Source organism: Macaca thibetana, chromosome 4 (genome assembly GCF_024542745.1).
Source record: "Macaca thibetana thibetana isolate TM-01 chromosome 4, ASM2454274v1, whole genome shotgun sequence".
Lineage (NCBI taxonomy): Eukaryota > Metazoa > Chordata > Mammalia > Primates > Cercopithecidae > Macaca > Macaca thibetana.
The window spans coordinates 115,120,169-115,142,457 of record NC_065581.1 but is presented as its reverse complement, the minus strand read 5'-3'; the positions used below and the strand labels follow the sequence as shown (position 1 = coordinate 115,142,457).

At 39.3% G+C, this 22,289-nt stretch overlaps 1 protein-coding gene across 3 annotated transcripts in view; it reads left to right on the top strand.

The window, feature by feature from the left end:
- Nucleotides 1-5,911: 5,911 nt before the first annotated feature.
- TAB2 (TGF-beta activated kinase 1 (MAP3K7) binding protein 2) overlaps nt 5,912-22,289 on the top strand; it is a 91,957-nt gene continuing 75,579 nt past the window's right edge. For 2 of the 3 annotated variants that reach the window (XM_050787149.1, XM_050787148.1), the window contains exon 1: nt 5,912-6,224. The gene's annotated coding sequence lies outside the window, so the exon portion shown is untranslated. The remainder of the gene's footprint in view (nt 6,225-22,289) is intronic. The other variant, XM_050787145.1, reaches the window with a different exon arrangement.

Genomic DNA, 22,289 nt, shown 5'->3' with positions numbered 1-22,289 from the left:
ATCAATATGCCATGTCCTACATTTAGCAATATTTTCTAAGATCTTATATTGGAACCTAGTCTCAAAAATGGAAACCATCATTGTTGGCCAGTTGGGAAGATAACAGAATTTTTAAACAACAGTTTGATAGCTATCCAAAGGTGAAGAAGAACCTTAAATGTATTGAGCACCCAAGTTCAGCTTAAAGATAGGTGATGTTATGACAGATTGTAAATAATTGCCAATTATGCTGACCAACACCATTCTGATTTTTATGAAAGAGACTACAATATGTCACGAAAGGAAGGGAGAGATGAGAAGATTACCTCATTCTAATTCCTTCTGTTTTCAAGTCTAGTCCTGATGCAAAGGGTAACTGAGTAGGTGAACAGGACTGCTGATTTCTCATGGACCCCACTGTTAGTATTCTCTGAAATAATTTTTTAATCATTCATAACAACTTCAGGTGCTTCTCCCTACAGTGGCATCACACAACACATACATATCACATTTTGTGCACATAAGAGCATGCATACATAAATTACCTCATGTATGTTAGAGAAATAAGACAAAAATGAATGAATGATGCTCTTCCTTTACATCACATCAGTTGATATCTCCTTTCCATGTTTTTTTTTTTAATTTTTATGTATTTATTTATTTATTGAGACTGAGTCTCACTTGTCACCCAGGCTGGAATACAGTGGCAGAATCTCAGCTCACTGCAACCTCAGCCTCCCGGGTTCAAGTGATTCTCGTGCCTCAGTCTCCTCAGTAGCTGGGATTGCAGGTGCATGCCACCACGCCCAACTAATTTTTGTATTTTAAGTAGAGATGGCATTTCGCCATGTTGGCCAGGCTGGCCTCGAACTTCTGACCTTAAGTGATCCACCTGCCTCAGCCTCCCAAAGTGCTGGAATTACAGGCATGAGTCACTGTGCCCTGCCTCCATGTGTTTTGAAACCCCTAAGATTCTTTGCTTTTCACATATTTGAGAGGATGGAGGCCACCACAACCTCTCTACCGCTGGGTGAAAAATTCTGTGTATTGATCATGTACAACACGATATCTTGAAGTGTATACCTTGTGGAATGGCTGAATTGTGATAATGTATCACCTTACATAGTTATTTTTCGTGGTGAGAACACTTAAAATCTACTCTCTGATTTTGAAGAGTACAATACTGTAGCCACCACGTTGCACAATAAATCTCTTGAACTTATTCTTCTTGTCTAACTGAAATTTTGTATCCATTATCTTATCTTCTCATACTCTCAATCTTTCACCTTTGAATTTTATTCTCAGCCTAAAAACGTGGACGTGGCATTTTATTTCTTGCCTAAACAGACGTTTTTTAACCTTACGGTTCCATCAGATTACCATCCTCTCTCTTTGCCACCTAATATTTTAAAATATATGCATATATATTATTTTTATTATTTATTGTTTTGAGACAGGGTGTCAGTCACCCAGGCTGAAATGCAGTGATGCAATCATGGCTCATTACAGCCTTAAACTCCCACGCTCAAGAGATCCTCCCACCTCAGCCTCAGGAGATCCTCCCATCTCAGCCTCTCTCTCCACAGCTCCTAACACTGTTGGCCCTCCTGAAACTCCATCTGTTGCCCCTGATTTCTGTGCTATACATGGCCCAGGTTTGCCTAGCTTGCTGACCGTGCCTTCCCTGTTTGCACCTCTCCCTCCAGGGTTGCTTTGTGGGCTCTCCTCACCCTTCCTCTCCTTTGGCAATCTCATGGCTTTATTTATTCTGTTTCTGCAGATGACTTCCAATGTACATCCTCAACTTTGATCTTCATTCTCAGCTCCAGTCCCATGTTTTCACCTGCTGGTCATATCCAGCTGGACATCTCTTTAGCATCTCAAACTGAGGACTATTACAAAAATCTTCTTTCCTCCCACAACTTCTTCTCTTCTCTTGTTCCCTACTCATTTGGCTCAAACCCTCAGAGTCATCTTTAACTCTTACTTCTCCATCTTTGACTCCTTGACACTTGTTCCACCATGTAGACCAGGGACTGATTCAGGAATGAGCATGCGATCCAACTATGGCCTAGGAGATGGGAGAGGAAGGGAAGGGAATTCAGTCAGGAGGTGTAGGGAGCAGTTTTGGGAAACATTTTCCCTCTCTTAAGATGATGTCTCTTCTTCTGGACTTGGATGCTTGGAATGACCACTACCATCTTCCATCTTACTATTAACCAGACAGTGATGCCTGCACCCAAGATAGCAAAGCAGAAATAGAAAGGACCTGTCCTTGATGATGTTATTGAGTTTCTGAATCCTTCAGACCTGAAGTCTATGCTACTTTGGAATTTCCAAATTTCCAAATTTGTGAGATATGAAATTCTTTATTACTTAAGCCATTACAGATTGGGATTTAACTTTAAACATATGCAATAGACCACACTATATCAACTCTCCATTATCTCTCATTTGGACTATTACAGTGCTATCTGGTCTTTCTGCCTTCGAACCTAATCTATTTCATGTACCTGCTAGATTATCGTGCCTAAAGAACCATTTGTTCATTTTGTCTGTCTTGTTCAAAGACCTTTACAAACTTCCTATTGCCTAGAGAACAGCAGCTCAGCATTTGTGGTTTCATACAGCCCTACTCTCCCTCCTCTACCTACCTCCTGTTACGGATACACAGAATGAAGGGCTCTCACAGATATCCCTCCCTTTTCTGCTATGTGCATGTTTTCTCTGCCTGGAATACTCTTGCTTCTTGCTTCACTTTCACCTGTTTATGTGCAATTTTTTAATAACTTTCCTTGATATCTCTTCCACTTCCACCCTGTGCAAAGTAATCCCTTTTCCCCTAAGTTTCAATGGTATTTATTGCCAGCTACCTTGCATCAATGCTATTTATATAGTGCAGTCTGTTCTACTATAAGCCCTGTTCGATAGAACAGATGGAACACATGGTTTATTGAGCACTTAAAATGTGGCTACTGCAACTGGAGGTCTGAATTTTAATTTTGTTTAGCTAATTTAAATTCAAACAGCCCCAGGTAGCAAGTGGCTACTGTATCAGGACCATACGAGACTAAAAAGCTCTTGAACATAGTCCAGGACCTTTTTTTTTTTTTTTCCTGTAATGACTACAGAGAGCACCTGAAAGCCAGAGTCTTGTTTTTTCCTTTTTATTTTCTCCAGTCTTGAAGATAAAAGACACTGAATATTTACTGAATCAATAAATACAGAAATCACATTTACCAAATACACAAGGACTCCTCTAACTATTTTTGTCCCAAATTCAAACAGATTAAATAAGGAAGAAGAAAAGGCTGAATGACCAAAATTCCAGTTAGTTACTCAGAACAGAGGGATAGTTCCATTGTAAAAGGATCTATCATCTCTCTATAACAGTCCTCCTCTTAGTGAGATAAAGGAACTCTCTGAAGTTTAAAGCTCTTGGGTTTTAAAAAACTATTTACTTAGCAATAATTTCACGCTTACCAAAAAATTGCAAGAACAGTACAGAAACATCCAGATTCACCAATTTTTAATTGTTTTATTTTAAAAATAACCCAGATTCACCACCAAGGTTTAAATTGCATCAATCTCTTCTTTCTGTATATAACAGAGATGTGTGTATGTGCGTATATGCATGTGTTTTATTTTTTCTGAACCATTTGGGAGAAAATCACATATATCATGTTCTTTTACCCCTTAATATTTCAGTGTGTTTTCTTATAAACAAGGATATTCTCATGCAAACATATTCAGGAAACTTAACATTGATACAATTCTTTAATCTACAGCCCATATTTCAACTTCACCAATTATCCCAATAATGTCCTATATAACATTTTTCTCCTCCAGTAAAGGATCCAGTTTAGGGTCACGTATTGCATTTCGTTACCATGTCTTTAGTTTCTTCTAGTCTGCAGTCTTTGTCTTTTATGACATTGACCATGATTTAAGAATACAGGCTAGTTATTCTATATTTTATTTTCCTCTACTTGGGTTTGTCTGATGCTTCCTCATGACTAGATAGATTTAAGTTCACTGCTGGTGCAAGGATGTATTTCTTATACATACCTTCTCTGCCCCCCACTGGTTTTTAGACTTGACCTACTCACACCTGTAAGTCTATAAAGCATTATATTTCTATTAAAATACGTACATATACATTCCATAAATTTTTAAAAATTTGCATAAAATACATTATCCTACCATTTCAAAAGCAATTGTTGGCTCTGTACTTTATAATGGTTTCAAAGACAAGTTAAATTTACTGACTGGATTCAATTTATCTAAAATTATTTAATCAATTATTTTATCATTGAGTATGGAAATAATTCCTCAGAGAACTGCTGTAAAGTATTAAAGTTCATGATTTCTTCTTGCCAGTAAAACTAGAATCTTTCCAATTTTGTAAACCCTAATTTTACTTTTGCTTCTCTTAATGATATCACCAATGGAGAATAATTAAATTCCGATATTGTAAATCATAAGTACGTTCAGCTTTTGAAGTGGCAAAGTATTTGAATTGGTGCTATAGCCCAGACTTCAGGTATTTTTTAAAGGATGAATGAGGAAAAAGGAAGTGGGGAGAAAGAACTTTAACTGTGGGGAAGGCTCTGTTACTTAAAAGATGCTTTAAAAAAATTCTCACTGTAGCTACAGTGCTCACACTGGAAACATAAGAATAAAAATGGTCCTTTAGGATTTTTCTCGGGAGTAAGAATTGTTTCAAGGAAGAAACTGGCAGGGATATGGACATTTTGGACAGGGGCAGAAAAATGCCCTCGTGTTTTGGACACCATGAAAGCGCTAGAATTTTTAAATAAATATTTTACATTGTGAGACGTGTCTGAGTGTTAAACACTTTTTTTCCCCCTAGGGGGAAACTAAACAAATATTTATTTAAGGAGATAGAAACTTGAAGGCCCCCCTCCTCCCCACAAAGCTAAAGCGTCTTTGGCTCTGCTTCTAGCACTTCTAGGAACGTGCAATTAAAATAAATCGAAACAACGAAACCCTCGCAGCGTTCAGATTTCTTTTCTCTCCCTCAACTGCTCAAGAAAAGTCAGAAGCCGACACTTTTTTCAAGTCTCGAAGTTGCCAGTTGTGAGGCTCCCAAGACGTCTCCCGCACACCCCAGGGACGATTCCGCACGGGTCCCTCCCGTTAGCCGGCGGCCTCGGTGCGGTCGGGCTCCAAGGGGGTGTGTCCCGGCCCGCAGCCACCCGGCGCCCGCCTCCGCCGCGGGCCCACCTGCTCCTCTCGACCGCCGCTGCGCCCCGGGGTCCGCCCGGACCCCCGGACCCCACCCGCGCGGCGCCGCGGGCCGCCCCGCAAGTCCCGCCACCCGCTTCCGTACCCGGCCAGCCCCTCCGCGAGGTGCAGCTGGGACGCAAGCTCAGTTCTTTTCTTCCCTCAGCCCAAACTGCTAGCGGCCCCCGTGGCGGGAGGTGTGACCCGCACCCTACCCCCAAGGATGGGGGGCCCAGGCCGAGAAAGGGGGTCCCAGCCCTCCCCCGGCTGCCCGCACCGGCGCCCGCCTCGCACGTCCCCAGCGGCGGCCCGCGTCCTCCATCCAGCCCTTATAAGACAGGCGTAGAGACCGCGAGTGTCAGGGGAGGGGTACGGGGCGGCGAAAGAGCATCCACCGGCCGCCGCCGCCGCCGGCCGCTCCCCCGCCGTTGGGCTAGGGGAGGCCTCGTCGCAGCCGCCGCCTCAGCCGCGGCCGCAGATCTCGCGGTGTTTGCCGGCCGCCGCGCCGCCATATTGTGTGACAGTATTTTGATTTGGACTGGGCTGGCAGAGCCGCGGCGAGAGCGAGCGAGAGCTGGGGGGGTGGGGGGAGGGCAGGCGAACGCGAGGGGGGTGGGGGCAGAGGGAGGTGGGGAGGCCGAGCAAGCCGAAGCTGAGGATCGGGGAGCGGCGACGCCGCCCAGCCGTCGTTTTTGATCTGCTGCAGCCGCCTGCGGGGCGACCCAGCCCGACCCCCTCCCCTCCCCCTCAGCCAGGAGCGGTGGCGGCGGCGGCGGCCGGAGGGAGTTGGCGGCGGCGGGCGAGCGGAGGGGGCTGAGCGGGGAGGGAGGGAGGGCTGAGGTGTCCCCCCTGCCGGGTGGAACCGGAGGCGGCGGCGGCGCTGGCGGCGGCCGTGGTGGCGGAGGCGGCGGCGGCGACGGTGGAGACGGCTGCCCTAGTGGGAGAGGCGGCGGCGGCGGCGGCCGAGGAGGAGGAGGGGGAAGCGGCGTCGGCGAAGGGTAAGCGGACAGCGCTGCCGGGCCTCGGCGGGATCCCCAGCCCGGCTCTCCCTTCATCGCCCCGCACCCCCCTCCGTCTGGAAGGGGCTCTGCCACCTCGCGAGGCCCGTGCGGGGCGTCCGCTTCTAACTCACACTCTTCCTCCCTCCGTCTCTTTCCTTCCCCCAGTGGCGAGGCGGAGAGGGAGGCCCCCCGAGTCCCCCAGTCCGGTGGGGGTGGGGAGCATCGGGCCGGGCCTGGGCTCTGGGGCGTCCGTGCGGGGGGGAGGGGGAGCTTCATTGGAATCGTGCGCCGGGGAGAGCCCCGGGTGGGGGAGGGCCCAAGGGTCTGGGGAGGGCCCCTCCCTGCGTCGGCGCCCCCGACCCGCCCCCAGGCATGTGTGAGGTGGGGGCGGGGGAGGAAAAATCTCCTTTTGGGGAGCCGAGGTATAGTTAAAGATGATTTAGGGGCGGGGGTTTTTGGGGAGAGACATGGGGCAGTTATATGAGAGTCGAGCGAGAGGGAGAACATCGTTCCCTTGCCGATCTTGATTTTCTGCAGCTCTTTGAAGTGGGGGGCAAGCCTTGCTCTGATTATGTGGCCCCTTAGATCTCACTGGATGTTTCTAGTTTTCTGTCCCATCAACCTCAGACCCTACGATTGTGGTTGAGGCAGGGAGGCTGCAAGGGTCTCTTGGCGTTGCCTAACAGGTGACAGGTGGATCTTTCTGTTGCTGATGCTCTGAGATGTTCAGGCAGAGTTGTACACCAAAGTGTCAGAGACCGTGTGAGTTTGTATTTATGTGTTTGGCCATGTTTCATTCCATATATAGTATATTTGAGATGTTAGGTTTCCATTCTTCAAGTCAGCTTAATTGTTGTGGATAAATTCTTCAAATGTTTCTGATAAGAGGGGTTTCCAGGAGAGTGGAGGGAATTTGCAGCTTCACAGGGGTTTCTCCGTAGTTCATGAAATTCAGGCCCCCAGTGCAGGCTGTTGAGTGCCCTTATTCATTGGAAAGTTCTTGAACGCTAAGATCGTATTCAGAGCAACTGTACGGCAATATAATTTTGCATCCATTTTGTCTGTTTTAGGTAAGTTTGTAAAGTGTCTTAATTTTGGGGTCAGATTGATTCACATTTTAGAAAAGGAATTTCGTTTCCGCTTTAGTATACTCTAAAGATTATGATGATCATTATGCAATTCCAGATTTGGCCGGGAAATTTGGTGGGCATGGAATAGAGTATTTGCTTTCAGTTTTTTCACTTCTGCTTACCACACTCTTCATACAGTAGCAGAGTATTGACACCTTTTCAAAAATATCTTTACATTCTTTGTAACAATGAAATCACGATTTTAAACTTTGACGGTTTGAAACTTTAAATTTTGAAACCATGGCAGTTTGTAATAAAGGAAGACTTGTTTTTCTTTTGTTGTATGCTTTGGCTGAGCATTTTAATTAGAAACAATGGGAAGAATTGTTAGATACTTGAGCTATAGGCTAAATTAGGGTACAGTTAGTTTAAGGATTCTACTGCTTTTAAAAAACATGTATGGAGAGAATATGTTGAACGATGGTACTATCAATGTGTTAACAGGAAATAGAACAAAAATTCCAGTGATTCAGAACTTCTGTTTGGGTTTTTCCCCCATAAGTCTAATCAGTTTCTAATAGAGGGTGCATAAGTTTTAAATCTTTCAAGAATCAAACTGAAAGTTGAATATATCAATTATAGATGAGTAAGTTATCCCTTGCATATACTCCATTATTTGTTTTTTCTCTTGTGTACATCGAATAACTTTTCCTGAGTTTAAAAGTATTCTCTTAACGACACCGATGAAATGCTACTATTGAATCCCCTTTAGTTAACTGTTGCATAGTAGAACGTGTGCTTTAGTGACTCATTAAGAAGTGGGTAAAATAATGAGAACCTCATCAAATACGTGTTCTCTGAAAAATAAATTTTAACTTAATCCCATTAGATTGAAATCACTCCTACGCTTGGTCCTCTATTTAATGGAAAAAAGCACTTGCCTTCAGCTGAGGGTATTGCTAAGACTGAGAAACAATTTTTTTTAAAATTTTGTTTTTGTTTTCTTTTTTTTGTTTGTTTTTGTTTTTGTTTTTGTTTTGAGACAGTCTCGCTCTGTCGCCCAGGCTGGAGTAAGTGCAGTGGTGCGATCTTGACTCATTGCAACCTCCGCCTGTGGTCCAGCGATTCTCCCACCTCAGCCTCCCAAGTAGCAGGGATTACAGGCGCCTGCCACCACGTCTGGCTAATTTTTGTATTTTTAGTAAAGACGAGGTTTCACCATGATGGCCCGGCTGGCCTTGAACTCCTGACCTCAGCTGATCCACCTGCCTCGGCCTCCCAAACACCTAATGAAATGAGGAGGTTTTTAAACTCCGCAGTTACATAAGCAGATCCCCACTTAGGTCAGTATTGAGAATTGCTTCTTTAGTGTTAATAACATCTTACACTTGGGTAAATGTCTTATTACATTTGTGTCTTGACAGAAATAGTTTATTCTACATCCGTAGTTTTCCCAGTAAGGAAAATTTATTTTCACAAAATACTGTTTAAAATGAAATGTACATATATGTATCTGTGAACGTACTGCATTTTGAAAAGTAAGTATAATTTTACTTTATGAGTTACTTGCAAAAAAAGTCCTTGAGGAATGTCTGTTTTCTAAAACAGCATTTTTTTTGAGTTATATAAGCAGATCAAGACTAAAAGTTTATTTTTTATCATATTTTAGAATTTTTGCCTTATTATAGATATTTTGGGGGAAGTTCCTGATAATCTTTTCAATATATAAAGTTCATAAATTAACCTGTAACTGAAAAATCGAAATTGTAATTCCATTATATCTCTCTCTGGCCAGATTCCCGTGACCCAGAACACTAGTAGCACTTTCCCTTTGTTTCACTTATGTCATCTTTATTTGATCTAATATTGGGTCTCTCTAGAATAGAAGGATTATGAGGTAGTAACAGAGGTACATGTGAAGATTGGGCAAAACAGTAATAAGGAAGAGAAACAGAGGATAAGATGCTAGCAGAGAATTAGATGAAAAGTTTTAGGCAGCTAGGAATGTAGAGATGTGGGCAGCGGTGGCTGCCAAGCACAGGAAAATGATCATGCTGAACTGTACGAAGGAGATTGCCTCTGAGCCGTTTCATAGGTTCTGGCACTCTCTATATGTCATCTTATTTAAAACCCTCTGTATTAAAATGATAAGAATTTGGAGACATTGAAATTATATGGAATTTAAATGTATGCATATTCATGTGTTTTTGCCTCTGACTCATATTTCCAGTATACTTAAAGTATTTTAACGTTTTGTTTCTGATTATTTTGGTCTTAAAAAATCAAGGACGCTGCTTACTCAGAAAGCTAAAAAACCTGAGTAAGTACTCTTAGGAGTTATACTTTTTATGTTTTCTTTAGTTAATCACTAAACTTGATCTTGATAAAACTAAGGAATTAGAGATTGCTAAGAGGGTGCTATCTTTTTCTAAGTATCCCATCTCTCAAAACAGCCTGTTTACTAGCAAGTGGTACTTTACCTACATTCATTCAGCCTCCTAAGAAAAGAAAAGGATGCCAGAATAATGATCACACAGCTCCTACATTGAGGTTATGCATTTTACTTGGATTTTTATTGGCTTATTTTACAGAATATGTTTACTTTATTTCCTGTTCCTGAAGGAATGAGCACGTGAGAAGTGTCAGCTGACGAGTAATGTTTCAGGACATCCAAGTCAGAATTGTCACAAAGTAAAATTGTGTATGTTTATATGAATAAAAGATGTCTATGAAAATTGATTAAAGTTTTGGCACTTAAAAGTGCATTTGTTCAAAATTTAATTTACATACACCCCCTTACCTTTATGCTTCATAAATGAGGCTTTGCTGAATGTGACTTTTTGATTTGCCTTATTCATGTTTAATGTAAAACTTTAGTAAGAAATTTTATTTCATTTCTCATCATGTATTCCAGTTAAGAATATGATACCCAGGGAGTGATATCCTGCATAATAAAGGGAAAGGAACTAATATCGATTGAATGCCTACTGTGTGCCAAGCTTTTCTTCATTTCAAAAATATTTATTGAGCACTTATTATGTGCTAGGGACTCTTCCAGATGCTGGAGGTGCTGTATTGAAGAACAGACAAAAATAGCTGTTTTCATATAGTTTACATTTAGTGGTAAAAGACTTAATAAATGAGTACAGTGTAATATGCCTGGGAGAAAACAGTACTGTGCAGAAAAATAAAACAGAAAAGGGAATTAGGGAATGAACATTACTTATTGATCTTTTTAAAAGCTGTGTAATGGGTATTATCCTTGATTTCGAAAAGCAAAGCCTATCCCATACATAAAATTTTTGCTTTAAGAATACACTTCAAATTTCAGAACACAATTATATTTGTACTTCAAAGTTAGAGTTTCAACCGCGATTTCCTATTGTTAGTACTTCAGAAAGCTGTTTTATGGCTGGATAGAAAATTGGAATTTTGAATCCCGATTTTGCCACTTGCTAGCTTGGCCACTAGATTTGGGACCAGTTACAATTCGTTAGCTTCTCTGAGCTGGTTTTCCTCTGTGTAAAATGGATATGATATCTTTCTTTTTCTGGTGAAGGAACATTGTGTCATACCTTGTTGAATAGGTTGATGAGCTGGATCTCAGCATTTTAACAAGTAAACAACAAATATTGTATAAAATTCCAATTCATGTAAATACTTTAAAAATATTTAGTACAGTGCCTGGCACATAGTAAGTATAGAGTAAATGTTTGCTTTTTGTCATTATTTTACTTGTTAATTCAAAGAATCTGTTACATAAATTATTAAGGAACGTTTTTGCAAAGATAAAATAACTCAAATTGTGAATGGGATTTTTGAGGAAAAGTGGAATAACCATGCAAGTTGCAATACTTATTTTCATGTTTAGACTGGAAGATCACGAAACAGCACCTCAAGGGCAAAACATGTCTTCCTTTCAGTCTTTACTTCACATTATTTTCAGGGCTTGGCCTGTAGTTAAGAGCTCAAGAAATACTGTGTGTTAAATGTTGAATGGTTCTTAGTGATCATTTTTCTGTAGATTACAGCTCTTTTTGTAGTAAACTCCTGAGTCTGAAAAGTGGCTGCACTGGAATCTCTACTTTTAATTTTAAGCACTGAATAAGATATTATTATGCAAAGTCTTTTAAATGCTATGTTTTGAATCTAGCCAGAAGTTCAAAAAATATTCTAGAAATTGAGAGGAAGAAATCAATTATTTGTAGCTAGATTAGTCTTCATTAACCTATTTCTATGATGTTGTTGGCATCAAAGTGAAAAAGTAATATAGCAGTTTTTAAAACAGTAGAAGAAAATTCATGAATAATTATTTGCTCTTAACTGTTAAAGAACAAGTTTACCTTATCTTTTTAAGATAATTTCAATGAAAGTGTAGATTTGTCCTGGCTTTATGGATTAAATAGCTCAGTCATTTACTTACAATATTTCCTGTGATGCAGGAAATATTGGTGTTTTCACTGAAAAATGAAAAAACGTCCCACCAGCATCCCACCTCCCATCTTCACAGTAACCGTTCTTAAGATGCTTAAATCTTAGTACCAGTCAACTCTTTCGTGTTCTGTTGTAAGTTATCCTCTACCTAAAGAAAATAATTTTAGCTTTCCCCAAACTTAAGTCTTCTGTCAAGTTCTGAGGCTTTTAGTCTTTTACCCAAAATATTTCTTGGATTTTTAAAAAGTTCCCGACAAAGCATGTATTGTGTGCTTTATATTTGAACAAATAGGGTGAAAAGTATTTCATTTTAGTATTTGGTGTGCCACATTACTATTTTAGAAATCAGATAGAAATACATACAACTGAACATTTTATACTCTTGTAATTTTTTTGTTTCTTTGCTTGTTTTGAACAACAACCATCTACTATAGTTCAGAAATAATTCCTACAAGGTGTCAGTTTGAGTGGCTTCAGAAAGGAAGTCTGATTTACCTCCAACAAGTACAAGAGACAAGAGCAGTATAAGAATTTGTAGTATTTTAATTGCCTTGTTAAAAGAAAATGGAATTCTTGTTTCATTTAACAAGAAAAACAAAAACCGGCCTAGTACCAGTGCTCCTAGTACAAGTCACAGAAGCCAGATAATAAAGTAGAGGTTGGAAAGGTCCTGCAGAGAGACAGAGAGAGAAAGAGAGAGAGGGAGAAGGAAGCAGCAAGAGTATAGGAATGGGGATTTTAGCAGAGATTTTGGTAGAAATATGTGAATGCCGATTGTTAATAGTAGACTTGTCTAAAATAATGTATTTAAGTATGTGTGAAAGAGTAATTTTTGCTCTGTAAATTTTTATTCCCCAGTTTATTAACCATCATCTGAATCATTAAATAATATTATTCATATTTTGAATTTTAGCTTAAAGTTTTACTCTCACATTGATATTAAGGAAAATTATTTTTGACCTTTAATATCTTAATGTTTACCTTTTTAATGTTAGCAAAATTGAGCACATCACAAGTTTGCTTCCTGTCGGTTTGCCAGTGAAGCAGGCCAAAGATACTGCTTGGCTCATCAGTATAGAGCCAGTGGCAGTTCAGGGGAGTGACTTTCCATTCCTCATCAATGAGAGAAAATACTTGCTAATGCAGATGAAAACTTGAACTCAGCAACTTGACCTTGCAGAACATTGTCCTCAGGCCAGGCAAGTTTTGTTTAGTCAGAGAAATCAACAAAAGCAGTAATTCTGGTATGAACTGGGGCCATGGGGTAGAGGAGACTTTACCTGGTTTTAAACTGTGTAAAATACTCCTTTTTTTTTTTTTTTTTTTTTTTTTTTGGAGTGCAGTTACACAATCATAACTCACTGCAGTCTCAAACTCCTGGGCATAAGCCTTCTTCCCACCTCAGCCTCCTGAGTAGCAGGGACAACAAGTGTGCGCCACTACACCCAGCTGATTTCTAAAAATTTTTTGTAGAGACAGGATCTCCCTTTGTTGCCCAGGCTAGGAAAATACTGCTTTTGATTTTGAGTTGATCTCTTTGTTAATTTGTCAGCTTCTCAGCCCCCACCGCTTTAACTAAATATCTTAACTTTACCATGTTGGAAGTCAGTGAAGTATAATAAGAAAAGCTCTGGGCTTTAAAACCGTATGAGCCCAAGTTCAAATCTGAGTTCTGTTGCTGACTGTAGCTATGTGGTTTTAGGCATCATTCACAATCTCTGAGCCAAGGAGTTTTCTTCAGAAAAATGGATATAGTATTACCTACCTTTCATAGAACAGGTGAATTCTTGTTCTAGTTACATTAGGATATGTAGTTTAAATAATGGGACGTAATTTTACATTTGGAATTTTGCCTTGTTAGGTTTTTTCTTTAAGGTATCTGTCCACTTCATTTTTCTTCAACAAATATAATGAAAAAGAATTTATATACTTTTTAATTTACTGTAACTCTTTAGACCAAAGATGAAACAAACAGAACATCACCATTATTTTTTTAACTACATGCGGATTATTAATTATTTGTATTTTTCTTACCTATTCCTGTGGGAAAAGCTGCATTTTTGATTTGAAATTAGTCCACAAATCTATAATATAGTTCTTTGTAGGAAAAGCATTAGAAAATTGGCATGGATAAGCTTTTGAAAACACTTCAAATATGAGGTTTAATATAATACTACAGAACTTGTGCCACTTGATCTGTGTACTTTTCTATTATATTTATGTTTTAAGGGAATGTCTCACTGTGTTGCCCAGGCTGGACCGCAGTGGCACAACCACAGCTCACTGAGGCCTTGACCTCCCAGGCTCAAGCGATCCTCCCACCTCAGCTTTCCGAGTAGCTGGGATTACAGATGCGCACCACAACTCTTAGCTTACTTTGTATTTTTTGTTGAGGAGAGTTCTTCCTATTTTGCTTAGGCTGGTTTGGAGCTCGTAGGTTCAAGCAATCATCTTGCCTTGGCCTCCTACCTAAATGTTGGGATTACAGGTGTGAGCTATCACACCCAGTCTGTTTTAACATTATAGCAATGGATTTATATTTCGGTAATAAGTTATCTATATTACTATAGTACCAGGAAGAGTAAACAAATGGTATTACTATGTTAAAATGTTAGTTACACAAATAGCATTCAATACTGATCATTACAGCAAAATAGTCTACAGCAGGTACACTGGTTTACTCAGTAGATTAAGACAAAAATTTTTAGCCTGGGTGACAAAGCAAGACCCCATCTCAAAAAAAAACAAAAAAACTCGTTGCGTTTTATTAAGTTCATAGGCTTAGAACATTCTGTAACGTATATACATGAAATCTCTTAGCCTAGAGGTAATAAATACTCTTTAATCTTACACATGTGCAGTTTTTGTGCAATCTGTACAATAAAACCAGAAGCGCAAATAGGAGATTGAACCGTTAATCACTGGATAAATGACATGTTATCATGGCAGAAAGAATTGTAAGGTACATGTTGGTCTTTTCAGCCGTGTGTGTGTGTGTGTGTGTGTGTGTGTGTGTGTGTGTGTGTTTTGAGATGGAATCTTGCTCTGTTGTCCAGGCTGGAGTGCAGTGGCACAATCTCAGCTCACTGCAGCCTCCGCCTCCTGGGTTCAAGCAATTCTCCTGCCTCAGCCTTCTGAGTAGCTGGGATTACAGGCACCCACTACCATGCCTGCTAATTTTTGTATTTTTAGTAAAGATGGGGTTTCACCATGTTGGCCAGGCTGGTCTCAAACTCCTGACCTCAGGTGATCTACCTGCCTCAGCCTCCCAAAGTGCTGGGATTACAGGTGTGAGCCACCGCGCCCAGCCTCAGCCATGTTTTTTTAAGTGGTTTTTAGCTTTTGCTGTTGGAAAAATCACATGTAGAGTGAAGTATTATGCACAGAAGTTTTATTTTTGTTTTGATGAAATGCCATTATTTAGAAAGCCTAACATTTTCAAATCCTTTTGGATAGGTCACTTCATATCAGTAATAATTAGGTCAGCAAATTAATTTTGCTTTTTTGTAGTTTGCAAGAGTTTATCTTATGTTCAGCAAAGCTAATACTTGCAGAAAAATTTAACTGGGAGAAACTGCCCTTTAAATATTAATATTCAGATCTGTGGTATAAAGCCTATTATATAGATATTTGCTTCCACATTCTTGATATCCTATGGACTATTTTGTCTTTTACGCTTTTCTTTTATACTAGCATTTCCTGGTTGTAGGTTTCTGTTAGTGTTGTCATCATTATAAAAAAAATAGGCAAGATGGTTGTTTTTTAAAAATTTAGGACAGATTAAATGTTCCTTTTAATTCATTGAGCACAAATTATGGCATAGTTGCTTGGTTAATTTTATTGATTTATTATTTATTTATTTAGAAATGGGGGTTTCGTTATGTTGCCCAGGCTGGTCTCAGTTCCTAGGCGCAAGCCATCCTCTTGCCTCAGCTTCCCGAGTAGTTAGGACTATGTATGGCATGCCACTGAGCCTGGCAACTTGGTTAATTTTTAAAAGGCAATTAGTGACCTGACAAACATGAGCGTCTGCTCTTCAGAAGTTAAGCAGCTGTATGTTGCAGATGTATGTAAGTGTCACAGTTAGGTAGTTACTACAATTGTGAGAAAATGTGCTCAAGGAAGCATCCAAGGGATCCATGTCAAGTAAAAGTTGCTAGAAATACAGATATTTTATAATTTGCGTTGAGAGGAACTGTTACTGTTTACCCTATGCTTAGCATGTACCTGAATTGTACTTGACTGAAGTACTGTTTGTCACTCTTAGGGTGATTTTATAGGAAATGGAAATATAAGCACATGGAAATGGGGATTTCAGAAGAAAATTCCCACTTCCACATATGACGATTCTGCTTTTTTGCGTATAAAAGTACATTGACACATGTTGAATGCCCTTTGAGATTTGTCTAGCTAAGGTAATTGTTTGGCCTACATGAGACATACTCATTCTCTTCATGAGATATTTCCCCTCATGAACAGTGCCATACATTTAAAGGATGACAGAGCCATTGCTGTAATTTTATAAGTGGAACAAGAAGTAAGTACTCTTATTGAAGGTACTTAGTTCATAGGAAGATTGAAGTGGTGATCCTAACCAAATCAAGCTATTTATCAGTACATCAACTTTTATAGAATATAAAATTATCAAAAGAACAGAAGCTCCATAGAGCGTGTTTCGTATGTCCTCTATGACATGCTTATGCAGAATAGCTGTCTAACCCAAGAAATCTTGCCTTACTCATTCTTCCATTGTGTCTCATCTCTACATTCTGTTTGTTTGAGACGGAGTCTGCTCTGTCCCCCTAGGCTGGAGTGCAGTAGTGCAATCTCAGCTCACTGCACCCTCCACCTCCCAGGTTCAAGCAATTCTCCTGCCTCAGCCTCCCAAGTAGCTGGGACTACGGACGCATGCCACCACACCCAGCTAATTTTTTGTATGTTTAATAGAGACGGGGTTTCACTGTGTTAGCCAGGATGGTCTTTCTCTCCTGACCTCGTGATCTGCCCGCCTCGGCCTCCCAGAGTGCTGGGATTACAGGCGTGAGCGACTGCACCCGGCCTCTACATTCCCTTATTATTCAAACTGCCTTACTTATCCAATACTTTTGAGTTCCTGCTGTGTGCCTATACTTTGCTAGGTCAAAGGGGTGGACAGATGTGTAAGATATAGTTCTTGTCCTTAAGAGACATATATACAAACAAATGTGATATACTGTGACAAATGCTGTGACAGGGTTAAACATAAAATACTTTAGGAATCCATAGGAGGTAGTATCTCCTATGGATAAGGATTAGGCAGTATCTGCTATTCAGTAAAGGATGAAAGGATATGACAGGGAAATCTTCCTAGGAAAAGTGACACTTAATCTGAGTGTGTATCAGATAGGCAAGGAAGAGAGTTACAGGTTGCAGTTAGAGAGGTCTTTTTAGACAGAGAAACACCATGCATGAAGGATGGAGGTAGGAAGGTCCGCATGTACACTGTAACTGTGAGTAGTTCTACAGTGCATTAGGTACCAGTGGTGGGTTAGCTGAAAGTGAGGTGGAAAATTAGAAAAAAGAGCATTAAGATATCTGTATACTCCATAAAGGAGATTTGACTTCATCCTTCAAATGATGGAAGACAAGTCCTTAAATTAACATTCTAGAAAGATTCTCTGGCTGTAGTGCACAAAATACTTTAGAAAAGAGCCAGGCGTGGGAGGAAGAGGCAGGCATATAAGTATCTATTTGAGAGTTGATTAGGACCCGAACTAAGGCACTGATAATGGAGTAATTAAGAAGTATAGGTAATGTGTTTGAGAAGGAAATAGTGAATGTGAAGTAAAGCAGTGAAGATCGCACATGCCCTGGCTTGAGTTCCTGGGTGCATAGTTGTGATGGTGATATTCACCAATACATAACAGACCAGGGTTGCAACAGGTGAGGAAGACGTTTGAGTTCTGTTTATTAATTTTAAGGTTCTGTGGAGGGTGAAAGAGGAAGACTTCACTTTGTATGGAGGAGATAGAGAAAGCTTCTCTGACTAGATAACATTTGAGCAGGTACATGAATGAAAATAGAGGCAGTAGCAAATGCAGTGGCCTTTAAGTGGGATGTGCTTGCCATCTTCTAAGAGCAGGAAGGCAAATATAATTGGAGCTGAGCGGGGTTGTGGGGAGGAAGTAGGGTAGATGATACCCAACTTTGTATGCTCTTCATGTAGGGTGTTTGGATTGTGATAAGGACTTTAGGTTTTACTCAGGATGGGGTAAGAAGTCACCAAAGGGCTTTAAAATAAAATCTAATTTGTATTTTCCCCCCTCACTTCTTAGAACATTATTTCTTGGCATTTGTATGTGTGTGGTTCTGTAACATTATTATGGATATGTATAAATTCATGTGACCTTCACAATTAGGTTTTAAAACTGTTTCATCATAAAGAGACTCCTTTGTTTTACCCCTTAAGTTTCACCTTTCCTTCCAGCCTTAACTCCTGGCAACCACTTATCTGCTTCTGTTCTCTATCACTGTGTCACTTCAAGAATATTACATAAATGAAATCATACATGATGTTACCTTTGGAGATGGGCTTTTTTTCACTCAATATAATCCCCTTGAGATCCTTCCAAATTGTTGCATGTATCAATAGTTCATTCCTTTTTAATGCTACAGATTTTACCGTTATATGGATGTACCACAATTTGACTTTGGAATTTCCAACTTTGGGTTGTAAAAATAAAACTGCTGTGAACAGCTTTTACAAGATTTTATGTGAAAATACATTTTCATCTCTGTAGGATAAATTCCCAAGAGTGCAGTTGTTGGGTTGTGTGATAAATGTATGTTTAAGTAAGAAACTGCCAGACTTTTCCAGAGTAGCTGTACCATTTTACATTCCCACCCCCAGTATGTGAGAAACCTACAGTTTCTCTGCATCTTCCCCAGCATTAGTATTGTCAGTATTTCTTATTTCACTCGTTCTAATAGTATATAGTGACCATTAATTTGCATATCCCTAATGGCTAATGATGTTGAACATATTTTCATGTGCTTCTTTGCTGTCTGCGTATCCTCTGTGGTGAAATGTGTTCAAGCCTTTTGCTCATATTCTAATTGAATTGTTTTGTTTTCTTGTTGAGTTTAGAGAGTTCTTTACACATTCTAGATCCAAGTCCTTTGTTGAATACGTGATTTACAAATACTTTCTCCTAGTATGTGGCATGTCTTTATATTCTCTTAACAGGGTCTTTTGCAGAGCAGAAAAAAAATTAGCTTTGATGAAGTTCATTTTATGCATTTTTTCTTTTATGGATTGTGCCTTTCTTGTCAAGTCTGAGAACACTGGCTAACCTTAGGTCCCAAAGAAAAAAGACTATCCTTCCTTTATTGAATTGCTTTTGTACCTTTGTCAAAAATCAGATAGTCATAATTGTGAGGGTCTATTTCTGGATTCTCTGTTCTGTTCCATTGATCTTTGTGCCTGTCCCTCCACCAATACCACACTGTTTGATTACTATAGCTATATAATGTCTTAAAATTAGATAGTGAAATTCCTCCAACTTCATTCTCCCTTTTCAGAATTGCTTTAGCTATTCTAGTTCCTTTCCATGTGAAATTTAGAATCTATAGCAATGTCAGTTTCGGGGAAATTGATATTTTTATTTTGTTGAGTCTTCAATCCATGAACATGGTATGTCTCTTATTTAATTCTTATATTTCTTTTGTCAGCATTTTTTCATTTCTAGCATAAAAATCCCATGCATATTTTGTTAGATTTATACCTAGATGTATATTTTTTAGAACAATTGTAAGTGATACTGTGTTTTCAATTCTGATTTCCAATTGTTCATGTCTTATATGTGGCAGTATGGTTCATTGATTTCTGTGAGTGGATCTTAGATTCTGAGAGTTTACTAAATTACCAGTTTTAGGAGGTTTATTTTGTAGATTCCTTGGGTTTTCTGATGTGCCTGTGCATAGAGACAGTTATTTACATTTTTTTCTTCACAATCTGTATGCCTTTTATTTCCTTTTCTTGCTCTGCTACTTGCAATGCTGTTTCATAATAGTGGTGGGAGCTGACAAGCTTGTTTCTGATCTTAGTGGAAAAGCATTCAGTCTTTGACCATTAAGTATATGTTAGCTGTAGGTTTTTTGTAGATGCTGTTTATCAAGTTGAGAAAATTCCCTTTTTATTCCTAGTTTGTTAAGTGTTTTTATCATGAGTAGGTCTTCAATTTTGTCAAATGCTTTTTTTCCTACATCAATTGATATGGTCATATGGCTTTTCTTCTTTAAGCTGGTAACTCGTGGTAACTTACCTTTTTAAATATTCACTCTGTTATATGTGGAGTAGACTTTGGAGATAGAGCAAAGATTTAAATAGGGAAAATATATTAGAAATTAGTGTCTTACTCTAGATAAGAGAGGATGGTGGCTGGGACCAGGACAGTAATAGGAAAGGGTGAGAACAGATCAGATTTTGGGTATGTTTCAAACTCTGTGTGGGAAGGAATTGCTGATGAATTGGATCTGAGGCATAAGAGAGAATTCAAGGATGACAAGAGATTTTTGGCGCAAGCAATTGGAAGTATGGAGTTGCCATTGACTCAGTTTGGGAGCGTGGTGAAGTAGCAAGTTTAGACTGAGCAATCAGGAGCCTTTTTTTTGGACGTGTTAACTTTGAAATGCCTTTTAGACATATAACCGGTGATATCAACTAGGCAATTCATTCAGTATAATGGAATTCAGGCAAGAGATTCAGACTAAAAATATGAATTTGGGAGTATCAGTGGAGTTGATGTGAAAGAAGTTACAGTGGTATTTGTTTAAAACTATACCTGTGACTGCTGTCTAGTTACTGTAATTTCAGATTTATTAGCAAAAAGCCAGACTCTTCTAACATGTGAAAGAGCTTTGTGAAAATTTGGATTAGTTATGCTGTGTATGTGACATGAAATGCAACAGAAATTATGGGATTGGGAGGTGATTTGGGGATGTATATTTAATATGTACTTAATCATACTTATTTGATAGGTAAATGGCTGTAATAGTGGTCATCTAATAGTGTCTTACTAATTCTTAGAGCTTTGCCCTAAATCTTTACAAAATGAAGTAACTACATGTTGTGGAAAGAAAGGGTTTGACGCTGTTATTAAGTGCCCTAATGACTTTCTGTGGCAACATTTATCTTACAGATAAAAACAGCCAGAGATATAAATGAAAAATAAAGATGAAAAACAAGAATGTAAAATAGCTAGCAAGGAGAGGTTTAGGCCAGAAATACATCAGTAAAGGGAGCAGGTCAGTCTTAGTCACAGAGAATTTGTAGAAAGACATATCTTCTGAGTCCCGCTCTGACCGTGTTTACTTTAAATTAATGTAATTTGGAAAATTTTTAAAATGCCACACGTTTTTTCTGTTGTAACTGATTATTAGCTCCAATAATATTTCCTTATTGATAATTTATATCTTTCTAGCACTTTGTTTTATTTACCCCCATTTGCAAGATTACCATGTTGTATTCTAATTATCTATTTACCTTTCAGTTTCTCCCACTAAATGTCGGTTTTTATAGCATGAGTATGATACCTTGGCACTTGAGTGCTCAGTGAATATTTGTGAATGAGTGGACACAGACCACTAGAGTTTAAAGCTAGTAAACTTGATCGTTTTCAAAAGTAAATGAGTTTTTGGGATTCTGGAGTACAGGTTGTGGCTGAATGTCTTTCTGATGCTTCCAAACAAGCATTCTACCCCTAGAGATTGCACCCATACATAGCAGCGTCCCCAATCCAGGATTAGTGAGGCGTACATTTTTACCTCTCTTTTTTCTCTTTTCCCTAGTGGTAATGGATTTCTGCAAATTCATCTAAACTTTGGCCCAGATTTCTTGTGTTGAATGGAGTACACATTGCAAATAGTTGGCTAGGTTTAGAGTTGAGTCCATAATAGCATGTCTGCTAGGAAATTTCTTGTGCACATTTTAAAAGAAAGGAATGTTCATCTGACTATCTTCTACCCAGTCCTTCTGCCCATTTTCAGGTAGGTGGTAGATGTATAGGCCAAGTTTCTCTTCAGTGTTTTTATATACCTTTTCACTTTTGAGCTTTATAAGACAAAAATACCCTTAGCCCTTATTATTCCAATGCAGATTGAAATATTAGGAGATTCAGTACTTTTAAAACCACATATTCTTTTATTTCCAGATCCATTGTGTGTGTGTGTGTGTGTGTCTGTCTATATGTCTATATGTGTGTGCAGATACATATGTTGTGTTAGTCCATGGCAAATTAGTAAAGTTTGTAAGAAGAGTGTCTTTCTCTTATAAACTTTGTATTGGTGTATTGTTGACACCAACATAGTAAGAATGTTTAAGTGCTTTGCATTAAGCATTTCAGAGACTAAGGAAAGGGAACTGTATAAAATAATTCTTTTTCTAGTAGGACAGAACTGTGTAGTTAACTGAGTCTCATATAGAAGTACCTGCCTCACATGATTATTGGGAGCATTAAATGAGTGAATGCATTGTAAGTCATTTGACCTAGTGCCTAGCACTTAGTAAATGTAAGCTATT